This window comes from Pleurodeles waltl, chromosome 7, assembly GCF_031143425.1.
Source record: "Pleurodeles waltl isolate 20211129_DDA chromosome 7, aPleWal1.hap1.20221129, whole genome shotgun sequence".
In the NCBI taxonomy this organism is placed as follows: Eukaryota; Metazoa; Chordata; class Amphibia; order Caudata; family Salamandridae; genus Pleurodeles; species Pleurodeles waltl.
In genome coordinates, this window is record NC_090446.1 from 1,485,953,451 (window position 1) to 1,485,974,849 (window position 21,399).

Below are 21,399 nucleotides of genomic sequence, written 5' to 3' on the forward strand. Positions count from 1 at the left end.
TTTAGCTGGAAACTTCAAGTGGGGGAAATTCAAACTTCACACAGAAGGAAAGTCCCTCACTGGCTGCATACTTTTTGTGCCTTCGCCCGTGAAGGTTTATACCTTTGGACGTAGCCACTTTTTTTTAAAGGTCAGATTCCTCCACAAGGGGCAAGGCTTCAGGTTGTAGCCAAACAGAGCTCCATGAGGCCAGATACCTTCTCTGTGATGCATTGCTGAAAAATATTTGCTGCTGCGGAAAAGCTTTGGGTGGGTGCAACCTGAGTCTTTGGCCCAGCAGTAATACACCAACTTCAGATTGACTTTCTTCTCCTTGGTTGTCCAGGCAAAAGTCCTCGAAAACATTTCTAAATCTCAGGTTTAATGGTTAGGCAGGAAGAGTACATGCTGGCACTTATCTACGGACCCCACGACCGTGGATACACCACATAGAGGTCAGAACTCCTTCCAGTAGAAGCCTTTAGCAGGGTCCAGGGCAGGTCCAGTTATAGTTATCTCAGGAAAATGGGCTACTGATAGCTTTTGTGTCCCTGACGCTTAAGAGGAGGTAAACCAACTGACCCTTGAAATCCACTTCTCATTTCTGGGTACGAGTGAGAACAGATCCAGCCCTCAGAGTTCTCCTCAAAGACCACAGCAGCAGGTGCAGTTCTTATTCTGTCTTCTATAGGTAAAGATATGTTCTGAAGACAGTCCTGAGGGGCAACTTTTATGCCCAGTCCCAGTCTGTGAATTGTGGAAACTCCTGGTTGCTCCCTAACAGATGGTGTAGAAATTCTCTGGGGTGACCCTACCTACTTTTGCAGCACATCCTTTATGTTTTACAATAAATTATCCACAGTGCCCCTAAACCAACACAGCAGAAATTTAATCCCCTGTGCAGAGCTACTTATGCCCACCCAGAGGTCAAGTCACACCAAATCTCGGGTAGGCTCCCTTTCCCACTGGTTGTGAGACAGGCTGGCTATGAAGACAAAGGGGAGGTGGGTGTAGGTGCAAGCTACATCTGCCAGTGACAGGGTAAGCATGTTTCAAAGATAATCAAGTTCCTGGGCACAAAATATATGGCCATCATGTCAGGGGGAAGTCAACACCTCTCTCTGTGTGTCACATCTTTGAGATGCACTCCACACCTAATTAAGGAGCCATTCAGCTCCTGGGTGACAGTGAACACTGGCAGAAAGGCACTCTTGTCTCAGCCGGAAAAAATGTCAACTTTCTAAAATTGTCATTTTCAAAATAGTTATATGAAATCTGACTTGACCATTATGCTGATGTGAGTAATTGTGTTTTGGGTTCAGGGGAGGTTGAACCCTTCTGAGGCAACAACTACAATCCTTGTAAGGGTGAACCACAATAGTCTCTAAAGCCAACTATGCTGAACCCTCTGATAGATTGGCACAAAAGCAGCTGGGCTTAACTTAGAGGCAATGTGTAAAATATTTATGCAACACACAAACAGTAATAAGGTGAAATCACAACACAAGAAAAATCCCACACCAATTTAGAAAAATAAAGTAAAATGCACTACATTTTTTGAGACCAAAACAACAAAAATCTAATCAGTATGACCGGAGATATTCAATTTTAAAGACTTAAGTGAACACAGCATCAAAAACACAAAGCTCCTACTGTATTTCTCTGGTTGCACCAGACTGGGACAAAGTCACAAGGACCACTTTAGTCTCACAGAGAATTTAACTTTATGCCCTTGATGAGAGACACTGGGTTGTGCTGCATGGGTTCTGATGAGGTCCTGCAAAGGCCTCCGATGTGAGGTCTTGTGTCGAGTTGTGTCACGCTTCACTGGTTCCAATGAGGAGCTTCTAGGCTGTGATTCTAGGTCCTGCATCGAGTTGCATCGCACTGTGTTAGTTCTGATAGAGAAACTACGATGCAAAGTCTTGCATTGGGTTGCATTGCACTGTGTTGTTTCAGATGAGGCCACCAGTCAGGAATTGCAATGGGTGCAATTTGAGGTCCTGCATCACATTGTTACACACTTTGTTGGTTGGTTAGTTTGATGGAACCCAAAATTAGGCAGGGGGGGAGTACACTTTGAGGCCAGCCAAGGGTTCTGGACCTGGGAATCAGGGACTCACTCCAGCAGAGGCCAGCAGAGCTCAGGTCGGTCCAGTTGCAGGTTCAGGCAGGTCTAGTGCAGCAGGTTAGCTGGATAGTTGCAGGGAGGCCTCTGGAGCTTATGTCTCTGTAGCTTACAACAGGAGCTGTGAAAAACATCACCTACCCCTGCACCCCCATTCTGCCAACACCCCTACTGTGTGGCTGTTTTAGAGGAATAAACAAAGGCCATCTACAACTTGTCTTGTCACCCAGAAGAAGGTCTGTAGGCACCAAATTGTTAGGGCAAGAAAATGGCAACTTTTTACAAATGTAATTTTCAGAACTGAGATTTAAAATCCAACTTTACCATTAAAGAGGATTTAAAATTTCAATTCCCTGGACACCAAACTTGCCATTTCTTCCTGCTTCGAAACAAACCTTTGCACTTCCTAAATGTAATAAGGTAATCCATTGTTATTGTGCGGGAGAGGTAGGCCTTACAGTAGTGAGTAGGAGTTTTCAGTGCCAGGCCATGTAAACTTAAAACTATGGCACTCATTATGACCCTGGTGGTCCAAAGACCGCCAGAGTAAAGGTTGCGGTATCACCGCCGACGGCTTGGCGGTGAAGATCGTGACATCTTCACTTGCATCTCCGACCCAGCGGTCCACGGAATACTGCCAGCAGTACTAGGAGCCAGCTTTCCATCATGGTTTCCGCGGCAGTAGCACTGCCACAAATACCATGGCAGAAAAGCTACCAGTGACAGAGAATTTCTACCCTGTCACCAGTAGAAGGCTTTTCCCCCAGACCCCTCCTCCCCCAACCTTCACCCCCCTTTAGCCACATTGTTCCTCTCCCCTACCCTCTCCCCCCTTCAGCCACATTGTTCCTTTCCTCCAACCCCTCCCCTCTTTCAGCCACATCGTTCCTCTTCCCCCAATCCCACCACACCTCCCCGCAAACATACACACATTCACAACAACATCCATACACGCATTCACAACTCCATTCATACATGTATTCACAACTCCATTCATACCCGCATTCATGCACGCATACTCACACCCGTTTAAACACGCATAGTCACACGCATACACACTTACATGCATACACCCACTCACTTCAACATTCATACATGCATACAACCACGCATTCACACATTCATGCACACATGCAGTCACCACACACTCACGCATGCAGACACAACACCCACCACCCTCCCACCCCATCAGACAATCACCTTACCTGTTCCTGGCAGAAGGTCATCTGTCAGGGAAAGGGAAGGGGTGATTCCACTGCCGGCAGCGCCCCGCCAGCCGGACACCGCCAGGCCATATTATGGGTTTAATATGGCAGGCAGTGTCCTACTGGCGGAGCGGTGCAGGTGGTGAAACCTCCAGAGGGCCTCCGCCCACCAGCACGACTACTGCCAGATTTCCACCCAAAGTGTGGCCAACATTCGGTATTACCCGTGATTTACTGGTCTCCTGGCGCCTGTGGCTATGGCATTCTTCATAGAAGACTGCCAAAGTCATAATGAGGGCCTGTATGGCCAACATTTTAGATATACTGCACCCTGCCCTATGGGCTGTTTAGCAACTACCCTAGGGGTGATGTGTATTAAAAAGGATAGTTAAGGCCTTGCAAGAGGTTTAATTTGCCAGGTCAAAATGGCATTTTAAAACTGCTCACAGGCTGCAAATGGACAAGTTGGAAAGGGGTACTTTAGCAAATGGAACAATGAGTGCTGCAGGCCCACAATTTACAGTCCTTGGGTATAGGCATTGCTACTTTACTGGTGACTTAAATCGATCAATTGGGTGTAAGTCAATTGTACCATGTTTAAAGGAGAGAGCACAAGCATTTTGGCACTGGTTAGCAGTGGTAAAGTGCATAGGGTCCTAAAAGTCAACAAAAAAGGGGTTCAGAAAACAGGAAAGGTGTAGGCAAAAAGTTTGAAAGTGACCCTGCAAAGAGAGTCAAGTTCATTAGTTGGAGTTTAAATTACTTTAATAATGGCTACTTGAGTTATTTTTCTAGGTATTCCCAAACTAAAGTTAACCATTGACTCTGGAGATTTTTCTCTGCTAGGGCAGGTAAAACATAAAAGATGCATGCCCTACAGTTTAAATACCATGCACCCTGCCCTATGGGCATTTAGGGCCTACCTTTAGGGTGACTTAGGTATTAGAAGGGACAATTTGGGTCTACCAAGAGGTTTTGTTTGCCAGGTCAAATTGGCAGTCTTATAACTATACACCCATGCTGCAGGGGCAGGCCTGTAGACATGCTTTGGAGTGTCACTTTAGGTATGGCACAATATGTGCTGCAGTCCAATAGTGACATTTAACTTAAAGGCGCATATTCACAATGGTACTATATACTGGATTCTTACAGGTAAGTTGAATAAGGCAATTAGGGGTATAGCCAAATTCACCTTTTTTTAGGGGCCAGACAACATGCACTGGGCACTGGGCAGCAGTGACCTAGAATGTAGAGTCCAAAAACGAGCAATCGAATCTAGCAAGGTGTGTGGGTGACCTCCGAAATAGGGGCAAATACAGGCATTTTTCTACAATTTTGACTTTTATTTCAGGTAAGATCTCAGACCAGGTCGAACCTGATTGGTGTATCCAAACTGTGCTCCATCACAGCTGCACCAAAATGGCACCTAGGACCCAGACTAGTGCAACCATAGACTATGATTGGTGGTTTGTGCTTTTAGGAATTATTTTTGCTAAACCTTTCTAAAATTCATACTTCCTTTTTTCTTTTATTGAATTTCTGTTGGTTTGGTGACATTTTGTTCATTATTTTCACAAATAGAGTGGGATTTTCATCATGTTGTGTTTTTGACCTTTTAACTGTTTTGGTTCTTCTAAATTCTTCCTCTAAGTAAAGCCTATCTGTTCTGTGTCATAGCTACCAGGGGCTGTTTACAGGTCCAAATTACTGAAACCTTTAGCTGGACCTAACTGGACCCAACAAGATAGTCACCTTATTACCTGTGGTGTACTACCATGGACCTCTATATATAGTTCACGTTTGACTATTGTCAACATTTTTAAGCATGGACAGTGATATCAAATTAACATTACAGAATATTGATAGGTCTGGTTTGTCAGCGTTACTGTCCACAGACATTATGCAAGTAACCTAAAAAAGACTTTAAGAAGCAGTCCCAGGATCAGTGCTTTGGCTTCGTCCACATGTTGGTTGTCAGGAGTTTATGTTTTGATTGGGCAGAAGTTGTGTGCTTGCACAAAGAAGTGCACCTCGACGCAGCTGTGATCACTTTTTTTATATAGCTGCCTGAGCTTGAACTTTTAGGGGCAAATGCATGGTATTAAAGCATTTTCGATAACTAAATGATTTACGGTGTTTGATTTTCTCTGGCAGCAGCACAGATGGGCAGAGGGTATTCATTATCTTTAGACTGCCGAGTGCAGTTTCACATTTGAAAGCCAAGGACTATGCTAATGTACATGGATTCTTAGGTATGATTTGACAGTGCAACTTTTTGTGACCTTACGTGAATACCAAAAAAGAGCTTTCAGTATTACTGAGGGTCAGGCTTCACCCACTTGCTGGTTTCTCAAAGTATAGGATTTGATTGGGCTAAATTTGTGTTCTCCCATTAAAAAAAGATTGCTTGTATTGCACTTTTTGGGTTGTGGCAAAGTTTATACAGCAGGACTGTGGCAAGCCAATGATCATGGCTATGGGCCTAATCCATTTTATATAAAATAGTATGAAAAAGGCATTAGGCCTGAAATATTTCAATCATGTTTAAGTCAATAGACATTTAGGTGTGGATTGCTATTACACTATATTAAAGCCTACAGATAGGTATTTTGTTACACAGTACTGTACTAGGCAATGGTCTTGGGGTTGGTCTCCCATTGTGACAAACTCTGGATATAGAAGGTTTGCTTTGTGAAAATCCTTTTTATGTCATCTTAGGAGGGAGAGCATATTAACTTTAAGTTTGTTTACCTTTCTAGTTTTATGTGTAAAGTGATTGACTTGGATGTAAGCCCACGCACAAATCTGTTGGTATAAATTAGTAGTGGTGATACGTTTATATGCCTGTTTGGTGTACTGGAAACATTATGTCCAGTGCTGCAGGCCTTGTCTACTTAGTATGAAACATTATGACTGTTAGAAATAAGGGGCTAGGTTCAACAATGACAAAGTCATCTGGTCTAGCTAATTAATTGTGAAAATCATATGATGAAGCCAGTAAGCCTTTAATAGTTGGTTGTTATTACATTGTGTTATGCGCAATAGACAGGTTTGTTTATATGTAAACTCACAGATTACCATAGTAGGCAAGGGTTTTGGTGATAGCTGCCCCCTCCGGCAAACTCTGTAGGTTTTCACTGTGATGATTCTTCATGTGTCCTGTTGAGATCGGCTGTATATTATTTTTCAAGCTGTATTTTTCTACATACTTCAAGTTTCACAACTGTATGCATGATGGTTGTCAGACTATGGGCCTCATTACGAACCTGGTGGGCACTAGCGGGCCAGGTTTGTGGGTGGCAGTCGGACTGCTGCCAATGCGGTGGTCCGAGTGCCACATTTGAACCCCGGCAGTCGGGCCGCCATAGAGCCACCAGCTGAGCCAGGGTCGGAGATGATGGCGGTCTGGAGGTGGTGGCAGTCCTAATCCACCAGGGCAGCACTGCGACCCCCTTCTCTGCCAGCGGTTTCATGACGGTACTACCACCATGAAAATGCTGGCAATGAACTTAGGTTTCCGCCCGCTGACCTAGTGGGAAATATTTATAAACTCCGGCAGGGAGGTCGCCACATAGGCAGCGGCCACCCTGTTGGGAGTTTGGTGAACAGAGTTTTCTGTCCGTCAAACTCGAAATCGGGCCCTATGTGTGTTTGAATAGGCTGGTGTTGGGTAAAGTGTAAAGCCATGGTTAATGGGTAAAGGTTTCCTCGGTTCATTGGGAAAGATCATACCAGATTTCATAGGTTGGATCTTATTTTTTTATGAAATGTTATAACAAAGCCAGCAGGCGGATCTACGTATTGTGAGAAGTATACATTAAGGAAAATAGGCCTTTGAGGATGAATTGTTATCACACTGTGCTAACGTCTGTAGGCAAAGCATGTCACAAGGGAATTTCAGAGATTACTTTAACAGGCAAAGATTCTGTTGTTAGTGATGCAGCCGAGCAAACCGTGGTTATAGGAGATTTGCTCAATAATAATCTCTGTTAGGCTCTCTTAGGAGAGATGGTATTGTGCTTTGCCAATTACATTTTAATATATATTTTTCCTTTAATGGCTGTTTTCAGATGGTTCACTCATGAAAAGCTTACGCTCAATACAATTGCCTTGTGTTGGTTATGGTGACATGCCGAAGATAAAGACTAAGGGTGGTGGTGAAGACCACCACATTAGGATTGTGGCAGGTTGGCAGAGGCCAACCTGCCACATCTCCACTCATACTACCATGGCGGTCAGAACTGCTGGGCCGGAGATGATCATCTCCGACCCGGCGGTCCACAGATGACTGCCAGCAGTATTAGGAGCTGGGTTTCCACCATGGTTTCCGAGCTGGTAGCACTGCCACTAAAACCATGGTGGAAAGGCTACCGGTGATAGGGAATTTTTTCCCTGTCACCGGTGGACGGCTTCCCCCACCCCCGCAGCGAGCACTAGACCCCCCTCAGCCACATCTTCCTCCTCCCCCTCCCCACATACATGCACCATTCACAACAACATGCATACACACATTCATGCAGACACCACTCACTTCAGCATACAGACACGCATAAAACCACACACACACACATTCATGCACACCCGCATCCTCCCACCCCCTCCCCTGTCAGACGATTACTGTTCCTGTTCCAGGCAGAAGGTCGCTCAGCAGGGAACAGAAAGGGGTGCTTCCACCGCAGGCAGCACCCCGCCATCAGGACAACGGCAGGCCATATTATAGGCCATAATATGGCGGGGAGTGTCCTACTGGTGGAGCAGTGCAGGTGCTGGAACCGCCAGGGCTGAAATCTGGGAGTACCCCTGATATAGTGGTCTCCTGGTGCCTGTGGCTTTGGCAGTCTTCATCGAAGACTGCCAAAGTCATAATGAGGGCCTATATGGCCAATATTTTAGATATACTGCACGCTGCCCTTTGGGCTGTTTAGCAACTACTCTAGGGGTGACATGTGTATCACGGTAATATGGCGGCCGGTGTCCTACTGGCGGGGTGGGCTGGAGGTGGAACCGCCGGAGCGCATCTCCCCGCCAGCACGACTACTGCTGGATTTCTGCCAAAAGTGTGGCAGAAATTTGGCAGTATCCCTAATATGGTGGGCAGGAGACCACCAGCACTGGCGGTCTCCTGGCACCCGCAGTTTTGGCAGTCTTCATAGAAGACCACCAAAGTCATAATGAGGGCCTATATGTTTGATTGTTTATTTTGAATAATTAAGATAAAGGGAGCAGGTCTGACATTGAGTGTTAAAAAAATATGTTAAAATCAAGTGTCATTTAATCATGGATTGCCATTACTCTGAATTAAAGTATTTTTGCAACATAGAATTGCATTGAATATCTTACTATAGTGGCCAAGGATTTTGGTGTTGGTGACCCACCCAAACAAATAGTGGGAATAGAAGATATGCACTATAATATTCTTTGTTAAGTTCTGTTAGGAGAGATAGTAGGTTGGATTGTCAACTGTCATTTTGTAGACATTTACAATTCTATGGCTGTATTAATGATGGTTGCCTTTTTGGAATGTTTACATTCAGTACAGTAAGTTTGAGTTGGCTATGGTGACATGCCAGTGATAAAAGTTGTAGGCTTGATTGGTATGCAAGGATATATGTATACCCCCCTGCAATAGTTCTGGCCTGTTTTTTTTAAAAAGTGAATACAAAGGCAGTAGGCCTGACTAATTTAATATTAATTATTAATCTCACAGGTTACCATTGCAGGCAAGTGTTTTGGTGTTAGCCACCCACGTTGACAAACCAGGGGAGTATAATTTCACTGTGATGATTCTTGTTAGGTCACACTAAGTGGAGTTGCTTATGTTTTGTCAACTGACATTTTGCACATTTCTCTAATTTCATAAATGTATGCCAAATAGTTGCCAATTTATCTGCACTCCACTAGGACTGTGTTATATATAATGTCAAAACCATTGTAATGTGGCAGGTTTGTATCAATTCACTAGAAAAGGTATGTCCGATTTATTTTGTGCTCTTCTTTTATGATGAAACATAATGACTTATTGAGAAAAGGTATTAAAGGCAACATACTGGAAATTGAGATTACAATGGGCAAGTATTGCGTAATATGGAATCTCAAACAATACTGTTGTAGGGAAGAGTTTTGGTGCTGGTGACTCATCTGAACAAACCATAGGGCTGGACAATTTGCACTATGGAAATCTTTATTAGATTCTATTAGCAGGGATTTTATATTGTTTTGATAACTGTCATTTGTACATATTTGTGTTTTTGTCATGGAATAACTAATGGGTGCCTCCGTTGCTTATGAACCAACAGAGTAAGTGTGAGATGGATATGGTGCTAAGCCAACTTTAAAGGTTATAGGCCTGACTGTGTATAACAAAATGTTATGATAACGGCAATAGGCCTGACATATTGCTTGTCAAAAGCATATATTAAAGTCAATAAGCATGATGTAAGGGAAGATTATTTCACTCAGAATTAAAGCCTGCAGATTGGCATTTTGTTACATGGAATCTCACAGATTACTATATCTGGCGAGAGCTATTGTGCTGTTTACCACCTCTGACAAGTTGTGAGTATAGATGATTTGTACTGTCAGAATCCTTTTTAGACCCTCTTGGAAGAGAAAGTATTTTACGCTGCCAAATGAAATTGTGTATACTATGTGTTTCTATGACTGTATGCATCATGGTTGACTTGTGGGGAAGCTTATCTTTACAGGAGGCCTCAGTTAGATGTGGTGATAAGTCAGTGATATCAGCTACAGGCCTGAATGTTTCACTAAGAAAAATATTTCTGTGCCATTGTTCTGTTCTGCTTATTTTGAAAAGGCACGATAAATTAATTCTGCCTGGCATATTGATTATGTGCATATGTTAAAATCAACACACATTTATGGGTATATTTGTATTTCTCTGTTTTAAAGCCAACTGACACATATCTTCTTACATGAAATGTCACAGATTACTTTTTTAGGGAATGATTTTACTGTTGGTTACTACCTCTGTCAAACAATAGAGTGAGAAGATTTGTACTGTGCAAATTCTTGCTAGAATCTCTTCTTAGCTGCCTGCCACTTCTTGTAATAAATATACCAATAAACAATACATTCAGTGTGCCTCTCCTCTTACTTTTCACGTATTCCCTGTATTGCTGTTATCACGCTGGGCAGCAATTGTAAAATCAAGTGGACTATCAAGTAATGGATACCTAATGCACATAAGAATATTTATATGGTGAACTGGAGTGCCTGTGACGCTATTGCAGCTATATGGAAATTAAACGCTCCAGCTCAGGATGTTATCTATATGGAACTGTGCATTATGGGAGTTGGAGATTGGTTATTGAAGTTACATGACTGTGTATTTGAAAAGCACTGGCTCACTCACACCTGCTCTTACTTACCTGTGAACAAGGCATGCTGTTGCCGAAACGCGTCAGGATTTTTTGTCTTGCTGCTCAGAAATGCTATTAAATGCTTGGATTTTAACGTGGACTGGCTCCTGGGCTTTTCGTGTTTGGGAGATATTTTCTGTGGGATGCTTCGTCCCAGTAACCCAGGCAACCCTGCAGGGTCTGTGGCCCCTTACGGAGCAGGAGGTGACAATGATATATATATATATAGATGTAGATACATATATGTTCTTTGGGCTAACCCTTTTTTTGCGATTGGTCAGTTACATTTTGTTTCTGTGCATGAAAGTGAACTGCAAAGGGTAATGTTTCAGTCCACATCAATCATTGGCTCTCGTGCCCTCTGAATCATGGCATTTTCTGTTCACATTTGTACATCCACCTGAACAACTACTGCACTTCAGTGTTGGGGTTGGTCGGAGAACCCTATAGTTTTGTATTTTCTCTTTTTATAGTTCCCCTTTAATTTATTTGATGCTACTCTTTTTATTTAAATGTTTCCATGTTCTTATGGATGATCTGTTTGTGAAAGTGGCCGGCTGACTAGCTATCAAAGCATTGAAGCTAAATCCTCTCTCCAGCTTGATGAACATTTCTTGGACGTAGCTGGTATTGCTTTTAGTGCTTCCATAATTTAGAGCTGGGTGCTTGCAGCTTGCTGCTGGATAGCATAAAACTGCTGATGAATTTTGTTTGCTCAAGGAGTCCAGAGAAATAGCAAAAACAGCTAAAGGTTAGGCCTGGGAGAAATATTAATTGCACAGGAGTGATTTTAGTTTGATGCTTTGCTCCTGTGATGCAAAATTGCTGAAATTTTGTGATTATGACAGTTTGAGTAGTTTTGGGCAAAATTCCTGCCACAAGAGGACAGGAACAACAAATTCTGGACCATATTTTAAAGCGGCCTGTTCCGCTGATGCGTCACTTTTTTGACACATCGGCGGCACAGGCTGCTGACCCATATCTACAAGGCCACGCACAGCCACTTTTTGCATGACTTTACACGGCCTTATAGATACGGAGTAAGGCAATGCAGTGCAAGTAACTGCATTGCCTGACTTTGCATTGGGGAGGCGTTTCCATGGGTTTTGCATGGGTGTTCCTATGCAACACCCATGGATTTTGATGCATTCCCAGATTTACAGAAGTTTGAAAACTTGGGAATGTGCCAAAACCCTAAGCCACCCCACGGGTGGCGCAGAAGTGATGCAGTGGCAAGAAATATCTTTATTTCTCCCTATCTTTTCCCCTTTCTATGTGTGCTGAGTTTTTCAGCAAACATAGATAGAGAGAAACTCCTCTTGGGATCATTTTTGTGAAGAAAGGTACCCTTTTCTGCCCAAAAACAATCATCCCTGCAATGCAGACACTCTTGCCCAATGGAGCAAGGGTGTCTGCTTTGGCACACAGCAGCAATTTGTGCGCCAGCATAGGGGAAATGGACAGGACTTCCTGCGGTTTGTTTTGCCACAGGACAGTGCAACAAGAAGGCTTGTGGCACTGCTTTGTGCTAAAACATTGTAAGTATGCATCTAAGAGAGACTGAGCGACCGCTGGCTAATGCTCTTCTTGTTCCATAGCAGTTAGTGTTACTTTTGTAATATGCAATGTACTCTTGGTCCCATTTTGGATGCAAAGGTGCATTTTGCACTTAGAAAATAGTGCTAAATTCTGAACTAGACTTCTCACATAATTACTAGTAATCACAAGTAATGTTTCTGTAATTTAAAGTAATTAAACTAAACAGAATGATACCACTTATGCCCACCCCTACTTAAACGTTGTGTTTGCCCTTACAAAAGCCTGCAAAGATTTGCCTCAAGACTCAGGAAACTGTTGTTACAAGTGCATATGAGTTGAGCAATGGCTGCCCAGTCAATGCAGTCTCGTTCTGGCTGATGGTTATTAAAGTGTTCTTCATTACCTCGGTTGCTCTGATGAAAAGCCAGCAGTCTGTTAACCAGTACTATCTCCGTCAAGAGTGCATTGTCCACTTCAAGGCCTTTGTGGGATTAATCAAGGTATCTTCAACCAATTGATGTTGGTGCTCTCAGGCACCTTCAGAGCAGCGTGTGACCCTGAGTTATTCTTTAAATAAGCATAAGGTCACATTTTTTTTCTTCGAAGGTTGTGTTTATTTTTCATTATTATCAGGTTGCAGTTTGAAGGGCTTGATAATGAGCCCTGCTAAGGCGCATTTATGACCCAGGCTGCATCTGGGACAGAGAGGTAAAAAATGGAAGCACTGAAGTATTTAACTCTTAAACAAAAGTCCTTGTCAACTCAATTTTGGAGGGTGAGAACAAAATGTTTCTAAATGCTGTTAAATGAGAGAAAATGAAAATGAAAAGTTACCTTAATGATTAAGTAAGCTCTTCATTTGCATTTTCTGCCATTTCAAAGTGTCACATTTACAAACAGCAGCCCTCTTGCTTCCAGTGGCCAGTAGACACTTCCCCAAAGTATAACTGCAAAGTACAGTATTTTGTGAAATGGGAGAACTTTATTGTTTAATTCTCTTTATTAAAGGTTTACACATACATGCCTACAACCACTGGCCAGCAGGGAAATGGCATTTATTGCTCATATGGGTGCTTAGTCCATAACAAAACTAGCCCCCCATCTCCTCCCCTTCCTTTCCCAACCCAAACCGGGTATCCAGCTCCTGCAGACAGTGTGTTACAGATACAAAAGGCAAGAGAACATGTTATCATATGAAATGTGACGTGATTCGGAGTCTGTAAGGCGATGGAGTCTCAAGTATTTCATACAAGATGATTCACGCAATTCGAAGGACAGCAATAAGACGAGGGGGGGCCACAGTTCCTAAAAAGAGGCTGGAGACACCCTGAGGGACAATGTAAGTTTCTTCATGCCCAAAATATGCCACAACCGGTCAACCCACATCCTGGTTGTTGGAGGTCTGTCAGTCCCTCGCTGAGAAAGGATCGCTTGGTGTGCGGCTCCTAGTGTGATACTTATTCTGCGACCCCTGTGAGTTCGGAGGGGATAATTAAGAGGGTTAAGTAAGACCAATAGGGTATAGGTCAGAAATCTGGGGAGAGTTATGTTCACGAAAGTGTTGATATCTATCAAGACCGAGTTCTAAAAGGCATGTAATTTGGGGTAGTCCCGGAGAATGTGCAACAGGGTCTGTGACTGTCCATAATGTCACCCAGCATTCGTGGCTACGCCTGGGGTTCCACCTGTGTCATCTGGATGGTATAAGATACCAATATGTTGTGATTTTTGTGGCTGTTTCTATACTAGCAGTGCTGGTGTCTGTGCATCTTGCACGGTAGTAGATAGGTCCCATTCCTCATGCTTAAGCGTTCTACCCAGCTCCCTTTCCCACCGTTTCTAACTGGGAGCTTTAGTGGGTGGTGGAAGTGGAGAGAGTAAAGTATATATTTTGGCCACTAATTTGCGGTCGTCTTTTTTAAGTATGAGAAATATTTAAAATTCAGTCAAGGGGAGTCCTGCTCCTTGTTTGACCGTGCTTTAGGAGACCCAATGTCTAATTTGAAGATAGCGAAGTCTCTTAGGGCCAGATGTAGCAAGTGTTTAGCGAGTCGCAAACGGCGAAAATCGCCGTTTGCGAGTTGCTAAAGCCACTTTGCTATGTAGAAATGCATTTTGCGAGTCGGAACCGACTCGGAAAATGCATTTCCGACTCGCAAGTAGGAAGGGGTGTTCCCTTCCTATTTGCGGCTCGCAATGCTATGCATTTTCATTTCGATTGCGGTCGCAAATGAAAGCGCAGTTACCATCCACTTGAAGTGGATGGTAACGCAGGCGCAAACAGGAAGGGGTCCCCATGGGACCCCTTTCCCTTTGTGTCTGGAATAAAAAATTATTTTTCAGAGCAGGCAGTGGTCCAAGGGACCACTACCTGCCCTGAAAAATACCGAAACGAAAGGTTTCGTTTTTTTTTTCAAAGTGCAGCTCGTTTTCCTTTAAGGAAAACGGGCTACACTTTGAAAAAAAAAGACTGCTTTATTAAAAAGCAGTCACGGACATGGTGGTCTGCTGTCTCCAGCAGGCCACCATCCCCGTGAGTGCCCCTACTCGCAATTGCGACCCACCTCATTAATATTAATGAGGTGGGTCTTTGCGACCCCATTGCGAGTTGCAGAAGATGTCTGAGACACCTTTCTGCATTCCAAATTGCGACTTGCAATTTGCGAGTCGCAGGGACTCGCAAATTGCAAGTCGCAATTTGGAATCTTCCTACATCTGGCCCCTAGTCTCTACCCAGCCTAAATGTTATGTTAGTTGTTCAAAAGTCCTAAGTCCCTCAAAAAGGTGGCTGACCGAGCGGCGGTCAGCACCCAGCCAATGGTGGAATGCTGCGTCATTCAGCCCTGGGGGGAAGTCTGGTTTCCTGCAGATGGGAGTTAAGGGGGGTAGGAAGGATGGCAGACCCTTGCCGGTACAAACCATCTCCCAAACCTTCATTATCACAAGCATAAGGGGGGAGGAATAAAGTCCCCATGCCCAATGCCATTGGGGAAGAAAGGATATTTTCCAGAGTTGGGTACCTGCAATGGCACGGTCCATAAAAAGCGTGTTTCTTCGACTCTGGTTGGAGCCATTCAACCAGATAGCAAAGTTGTGCTGCCTGGTAGTATCATTTGGAGGTGTGGGATCCCCAAGCCTCCTCCCTGCAGTGGGCAATAGCACTAGTCCCTGCTCATATGAGGGCATTTCCCCACCCAGATAAATCCATGTATGTTGTTCTGGAGGATGGCAATCCTGAGAGGTGGTGTGTTAAGAGGAAGAGCGATCCTTCCCAGCAAAGAGAGATGGTTCGAATACCAGGTATTGAGGGTTGCAATAGTTTACTTGAGTAAAGTGTTGCAGTTACAGACCGCTGTGGACTCTGCTGTTCTGGCCAGCTATATACCCAAGTCTGAGATTGAATTGCTCTGCCACTGAAGAGAAAAGCGTTGGGCCAGGGTGGCCATCTCTCCCTTTGGGACTGTGTGGTTGAGGGCCTGAGATTTGTTGGCATTCACCAGGAAGCCTAAGGCCTCCCCAAAGTATCCTAGCCCCCTGAGGAAGGCTGGGAGGGCCATAACAGGGCTATAGAGAGTGACAACCACATCATTGGCATAAAGGCAAATTGTGTATTCCTCCCCGCCGAAATTAACCCCAGTGATGTCTGTATTGTCCTGTACTCTCTACGCAAAAGGCTCCATGTAGAGGGCAAAGAGTAGAGGTTTCAGTGGGCAACCCTAACGTGTCACCCTACTAATGGTAAAGGGGGTAGATGTTACCCCATTCACATGGATTGAGGATTTGGGGAAGCTATAATTACTTAGCACCCTAGTTACAAAAGCGTTCCCCAAACCCAAAGTGTTTCAAGGTAGACTCCAGGTATAACCAATGTGCCCTATCAAATGCCTTCTCAGCCTCAAATGAAAAAAGCGCAATAGGTCTGGAGGAGCGATGGGCCTTATCTAGGATGTGTAACAACCTTTTGGTGTTGTCACTACACTGTCAATGGGGGATGAAACCAGATTGGGAGGGAGAGATAAGCCCTGGCATCAGAGGATTAAGACGTGACGCCAAAATGCTCGTAAAAAGTTTTAAATCACTGTTCAAGAGGTATATTGGTCTGTAAGACCCACATTGTTTTGGATCCCTCCCTGGTTTAGGAATAACAATAATAATGCCAGCTAGCATGGACTGGGAGACAGAACCGGGACCATCAAAGGAATTGAACAGCCTGGTGAGTAGAGGAGCAAGTGATTCTCAAAAGGCTTTATAAAAGGAGGTCAGTAACCTATCCGGCCTGGGAGAGCAGCGCAATTTCTGCCTGCCTATGGGTGCTATAACCTCCTCCATACAGATGGGCCTTTCATGATCATTCGCTTGCTTGGGTGTTAGGCTAGTGATAGTGTCCCTTTCCAGGTAGTGTCCTATGTTGATGTGCAAAAGCATCTGAGCAGTGTAAAGCTATGCATAATAGTCTCAGAAACCCTCTGCTATCTGGGAAACCTCAGCAACCTCAGACCCGTCCCCTTGGGCTATAGTCACAATTCTGGCTTTCTGGCGCTGGGCACGCAGTTTGTTCATAAAAAAACGGCCAGCTCTGCCACCTCCTGTGTAAAATTTATGTTTTAGACGCAACAATGTGTTGAGCTCTATCAATGTCTAGTCCTGCTAGCGATTTTCACGCAGCTTCTAGCTGCCGCCAGACCCTAGCTGCCCCGGTGTGGTGGTGTATACACTCTGGTGGTGCAGTTCTCGAGCTTGTGCCTGGAGAGAGGAACATTGTTCCTTCCTTGCTTTATTCCCGCCACTGCTATGGCAATTAATTCCCTTTACAGAACAGATTCCACAGTATCCCAGAGGAGGGAAATGGGGGCCTCAGGACAGTCATTGTCGGCCAAAATGTTTTGGAGAGTTATATGGACCTGTTTCAGGACTTCAGGTTTGCTGAGGAGAGGGCCTCAGAGACTCCATGGCTGATATGCATGAGGAAGGAGAGGGAGAGGGATCTCTGCTGTTATAGCAGCGTGATCAGACAGGGATCTCGCCACTATGCCACAGGTCGGGGACAGATGGTGGAGTTCTTCAGGGCCCAGAAAATATGCCTTGTGAGCATGGGAATTGAATGTATAATTGTGAGTGGTCAAATGTCGCTCTCTCCATAGGTCTCAGAAGCCTTGATCTGAAGCTAGCCTTGGCATGCTGCAGAGAGTTTCCCAGTCCCCCACGTCTTAGACATAGCGGTCGAGAGCATTATGAAATACTATTTTCAAGTCTCATCAGATCAATCTGTGCCTATGCGGAGCTGCAAGGACTTCCATCATGGAGCTGCGGAAAAAAGATTACAGACCCTTGTTGGGATAGTAAATGGTGCCCAGAGCAGAAGCATATTCCTATATGTGAATGGTATGGACCAACAGGCTCCCTTTTAATTTGACTAGCTTGTCCCCAATGGCCCCTCTAAATGTGCGGGCTTCAACAATTGTTACTCCTGAAGTATTCATAGGCACGGAGGAGAAAAGTTGATTTGGAAATGGCCTGGACCTAGCATGTCCTAATCTCTATGCAATAAATGGGTCTCCTGCAGAAGGCAAATGTCTGCATCGACTTCTCTAATTGGAGAGTATTGCTCTCCATTTGACAGGGTTATTGAGACCTTTGGTGTTTAGCGAGAGTATGTGCAAGGTGGACATGATGGTATTATTGTGTGTAGATGTAGCAGGTCTCCCATGTCCTTGGTAGCAAGCCGTTGCCACTTCAGTTCGAAAGCAACCCTCAAGGTATGTGTGTCTCTGTGTTGGGTACTACTGTAACCATTCAACATAAACCCAACTCCCAACCAAAACAGAAACCAACCAAACAAGAGTCCCTGGGAGAAGTAACCAGGTTAGCCTCCCATAGGTAAGTATCTTGGTCTGTACCATTGTTCGTAGTTGTCTACCCACTGGGGCTCCTCCGGTGAGCTCCCCACCCTCTCATATTTGATCCCTCCCGATTCAAGGTTATAGGTGCATCTGTACCAGTGGCTTCCAAAAGTCAGCATTCCGAATCCACTTGTAGCGATGCCAGAACTGCCCTGCGCTCCTGAGCCATGGTGTCAGGGTCTTGGTCTACATCTCTGACTGCTGGTGTGGGGGGCCTCATTCAGGGCTCTTTCTTGCCTTTAGATATACAGGTCCCAGGCAGAGGCAACTTAGTAGTGGCTGGGTCAGGACCCAGTAGCTCACAGGCTGCCTTAAGTGATCTGATCTGGTGCAGCGAGCCCCCCCGTGGAAAATCAGTCAGAATGGGTGTCCCCAGGAGTAGGAGACATCATGTTTCTGGAGAAAGGCAGTCACAGGGCGAAATTCCTTATGTTTCTGCAGTGTCAGCACAGATAAGCCTTGGTACAAAGTGACTGAGGGCCCACAGAATTTGAAAGGAAGTTGTTCTCTGTCTTTGAAGAGAATCAGTTCCTTAAGGGGCAACTCATGCACACACGCGAGGATGTCTATAGATCGTGACAGGCCAAGCCAGAGCCCACTCTGTAAACTCTAACATTCTGAACCAGTGTTGGTTCTGAGGCCTGTTATATCTGAGTGAAGAGAGCCTGTACACAGGACTCCACATCTTCCTCCTCTGCACCATGGGGGATCCCAGAATCCTAATGTTGTTGCACCTGGACCGATTTTCCAGGTCTTCGGCATGTGCCAATCTTTTTATCTCTCTGGGTCTCCCTGTCTTCAAATGCAGCCACTCTGTCTCCCAGTTCCGACACCTCCGTGCTGAGTACCTTCAGGTCTTGTGAGAGCTCCTTCTTAACCGAATGTAGGTCTTCTCTGAGGGATGTAAACAGTGCCTCTAAAAACGAGCTGGTTACTAGGGCCTCCAGCTCTTAGCCCTTCGCCAGAGAACCGGTAGCAGCAGTGGCAGCAGGGCGGTCCTCTTGTTCCCGAGCAGTACTACATCATGGCTGTGTTCTTTCTGCATTCCTGTGAGGGCCGATGTGTGCAGCCACCCACCTGAACAGCTACAGTGGCATCCTGTCCGCCATTACGTCTGAGGGGAAAGGACAACAGTGTATCAGGGAGAGACACAACATTCCAATATGGGTCAGAGACCAGAACCATCACAGGACACGGCGAAGACCCCAAAGTATCTCATTCTCAGTGTCATCTGGTAGGCGTACGTCATCAAGGACAGGGTCAGTAGACAATCCTCTGGAGAGAGGGCGCCCCAATCACACCTTAGTCCAGGGGCCCAGACAGAGGTGTTGTATCGGAGTGCTGTTGCTGTGGCTTGTAGACCCTAGGGCTCTCAATGCCCCAACACTGATGAGACCGGGGACCGCCATTGGTGCCATGCTCCCCAGGGCACCGGAGAGTCCTCTGGGTCATCCTTCACTGGTCCAGTGCCTCCCGGAGCAGAAGGCTCACCACCCTGGGCCACCCCTGGATCTACAGGCACTGCATCCTGGTCTCAAATGCCGGGTCCCAGATGTCCCGGGTGCAGAGGGACAGGCCCAGTACACAGGAAAGAAGTGGTGTCAGGAAAGAAGTGGTATCAGCAATATTCAGCAGGGAGGAGGAGAGTCAGGCCTCACCTGTCACTGTGAGTGACTTGCAGCTGGCAGCAGTCAGGGCGCTCCTCTTGCTGGATTCCGCAAGGCTGGGAAGGCCTCCGCCTCCAATTGCCCCCTCCGCTCCATTAGATGCACATCGAGCCCTCTGTGCATGATGGCTGTAAGGGACTGCCCAGCTTCCAACACAGGCCTCATGGCCCAGGCATTCAGCAACATCAGGGTCAGCACTCCCAGCAGCAATATGAAGCAGGGGGATCGTCAGGCCCCACCTGTCACCACAGCCAATTTGTAGCTTGCGGTGGTCAGGGCACTCCTCCCGCCAGGTCTCATGAGTCCAGGAAGACCACCACCTCCACACGCTCCCTACGCCTCGTCAGGTGCAGCGTGCTCCCTTCCGTGCATGCAAGCGGCGAGGGAATGCCCCGTGTCCGGTGTGGGCCGTTCGGCCCAGGCACACCGCAGCACCAGGGCCACCACCAGCAGTGTCACTCTGTGCCATGTGCCACAGGGGGCACAAAACTCAGCGTCAATGTGCCCGGGCCACCTTCAGTCAACTGACAGGTCAGGAAATGTAACCCTAGGTGCAGCTATGAATTCTCTGCTGAGTCTCTGCCCCTCCACTGCCAGGATGCCATCTTGCCTCTGGCAAGCGGATGCCACTCAGAGGAGATCTGCAAACTCCATGATAGGTCAAGGGAGAGGCACCGAAGTGCGACTTACTCCCTCGCCATCTTGGCCACGCCCTCCTGGGAGAACTTTAAAGTGCAGAAAAATGTTTAATATGTTTAACATTTTTGCACAACTTTTTCCTGCATTTTAAATTTCTCCATTTAAAAAAATGGTTGTATGTTTGTGATAAACATGTAGCGGTGCAACATAGGGTGAAAGGTATGTCCTGTGGTACAAGTACATATAATACATGCTCTCAGTCACCCATACACATATATCCCATTCATATGCACACATGTTCGTACAACTTCTAAAGACCACACTTTCACTGATACATATGGCGGCCCTCTAATAGTGCCACTAGATAAAGTATTTTGTTCAAAACATTATATCTCACTCTATGGACATTAGGCTTAAAGTTAATGAAGCTGGCTGTGGAAGTGTCTGATAACAATGCACAATATGTTTAGCCTTCAGTAGCTCACCATGATTTTTACTGATCAGAAGTAGCTCTCAGTACTGAAAAAAGTTGGATTGAACACTTTTATTGTTGGCGAGACTGAGGAATGATGATATGATAAAAGGACAAGCAATGTCACATTACGTTGATCTTTCACATTTGCACACAGTAGATGAAATCCTCTAGAAAACCTTATGACTGACAGTTCTACATTCTGTTGTTAAAGACTCGTCAATATGCATCTACATATATGAAATTATGCATCGTACACTGTGATTAAGGTGATTTTCTACCTCAATTCCAAAGCTGCACAGAAGAAAATGTGTTTCTTTTCAAGCATATCTATCTTGCAAAAGAACTTTAATCTGTATTTTGGGCGAGTGTGCAACGAGGACCTATACTGCTACATATCTCTCCAGCTCCTTGTGACTTTTAAATGATGATCTAAGAATATAGCAAATGTGAAGAAATAAATGTAACAAACTATTTTCAAGAGTGTGCTC

At 45.2% G+C, this 21,399-nt stretch overlaps 1 protein-coding gene across 1 annotated transcript in view; it reads left to right on the forward strand.

Moving 5' to 3' along the window:
• LOC138246551 (sialic acid-binding Ig-like lectin 13) overlaps nt 1–21,399 on the forward strand; it is a 286,183-nt gene that overhangs the window by 209,600 nt on the left and 55,184 nt on the right. The window lies entirely within an intron of this gene.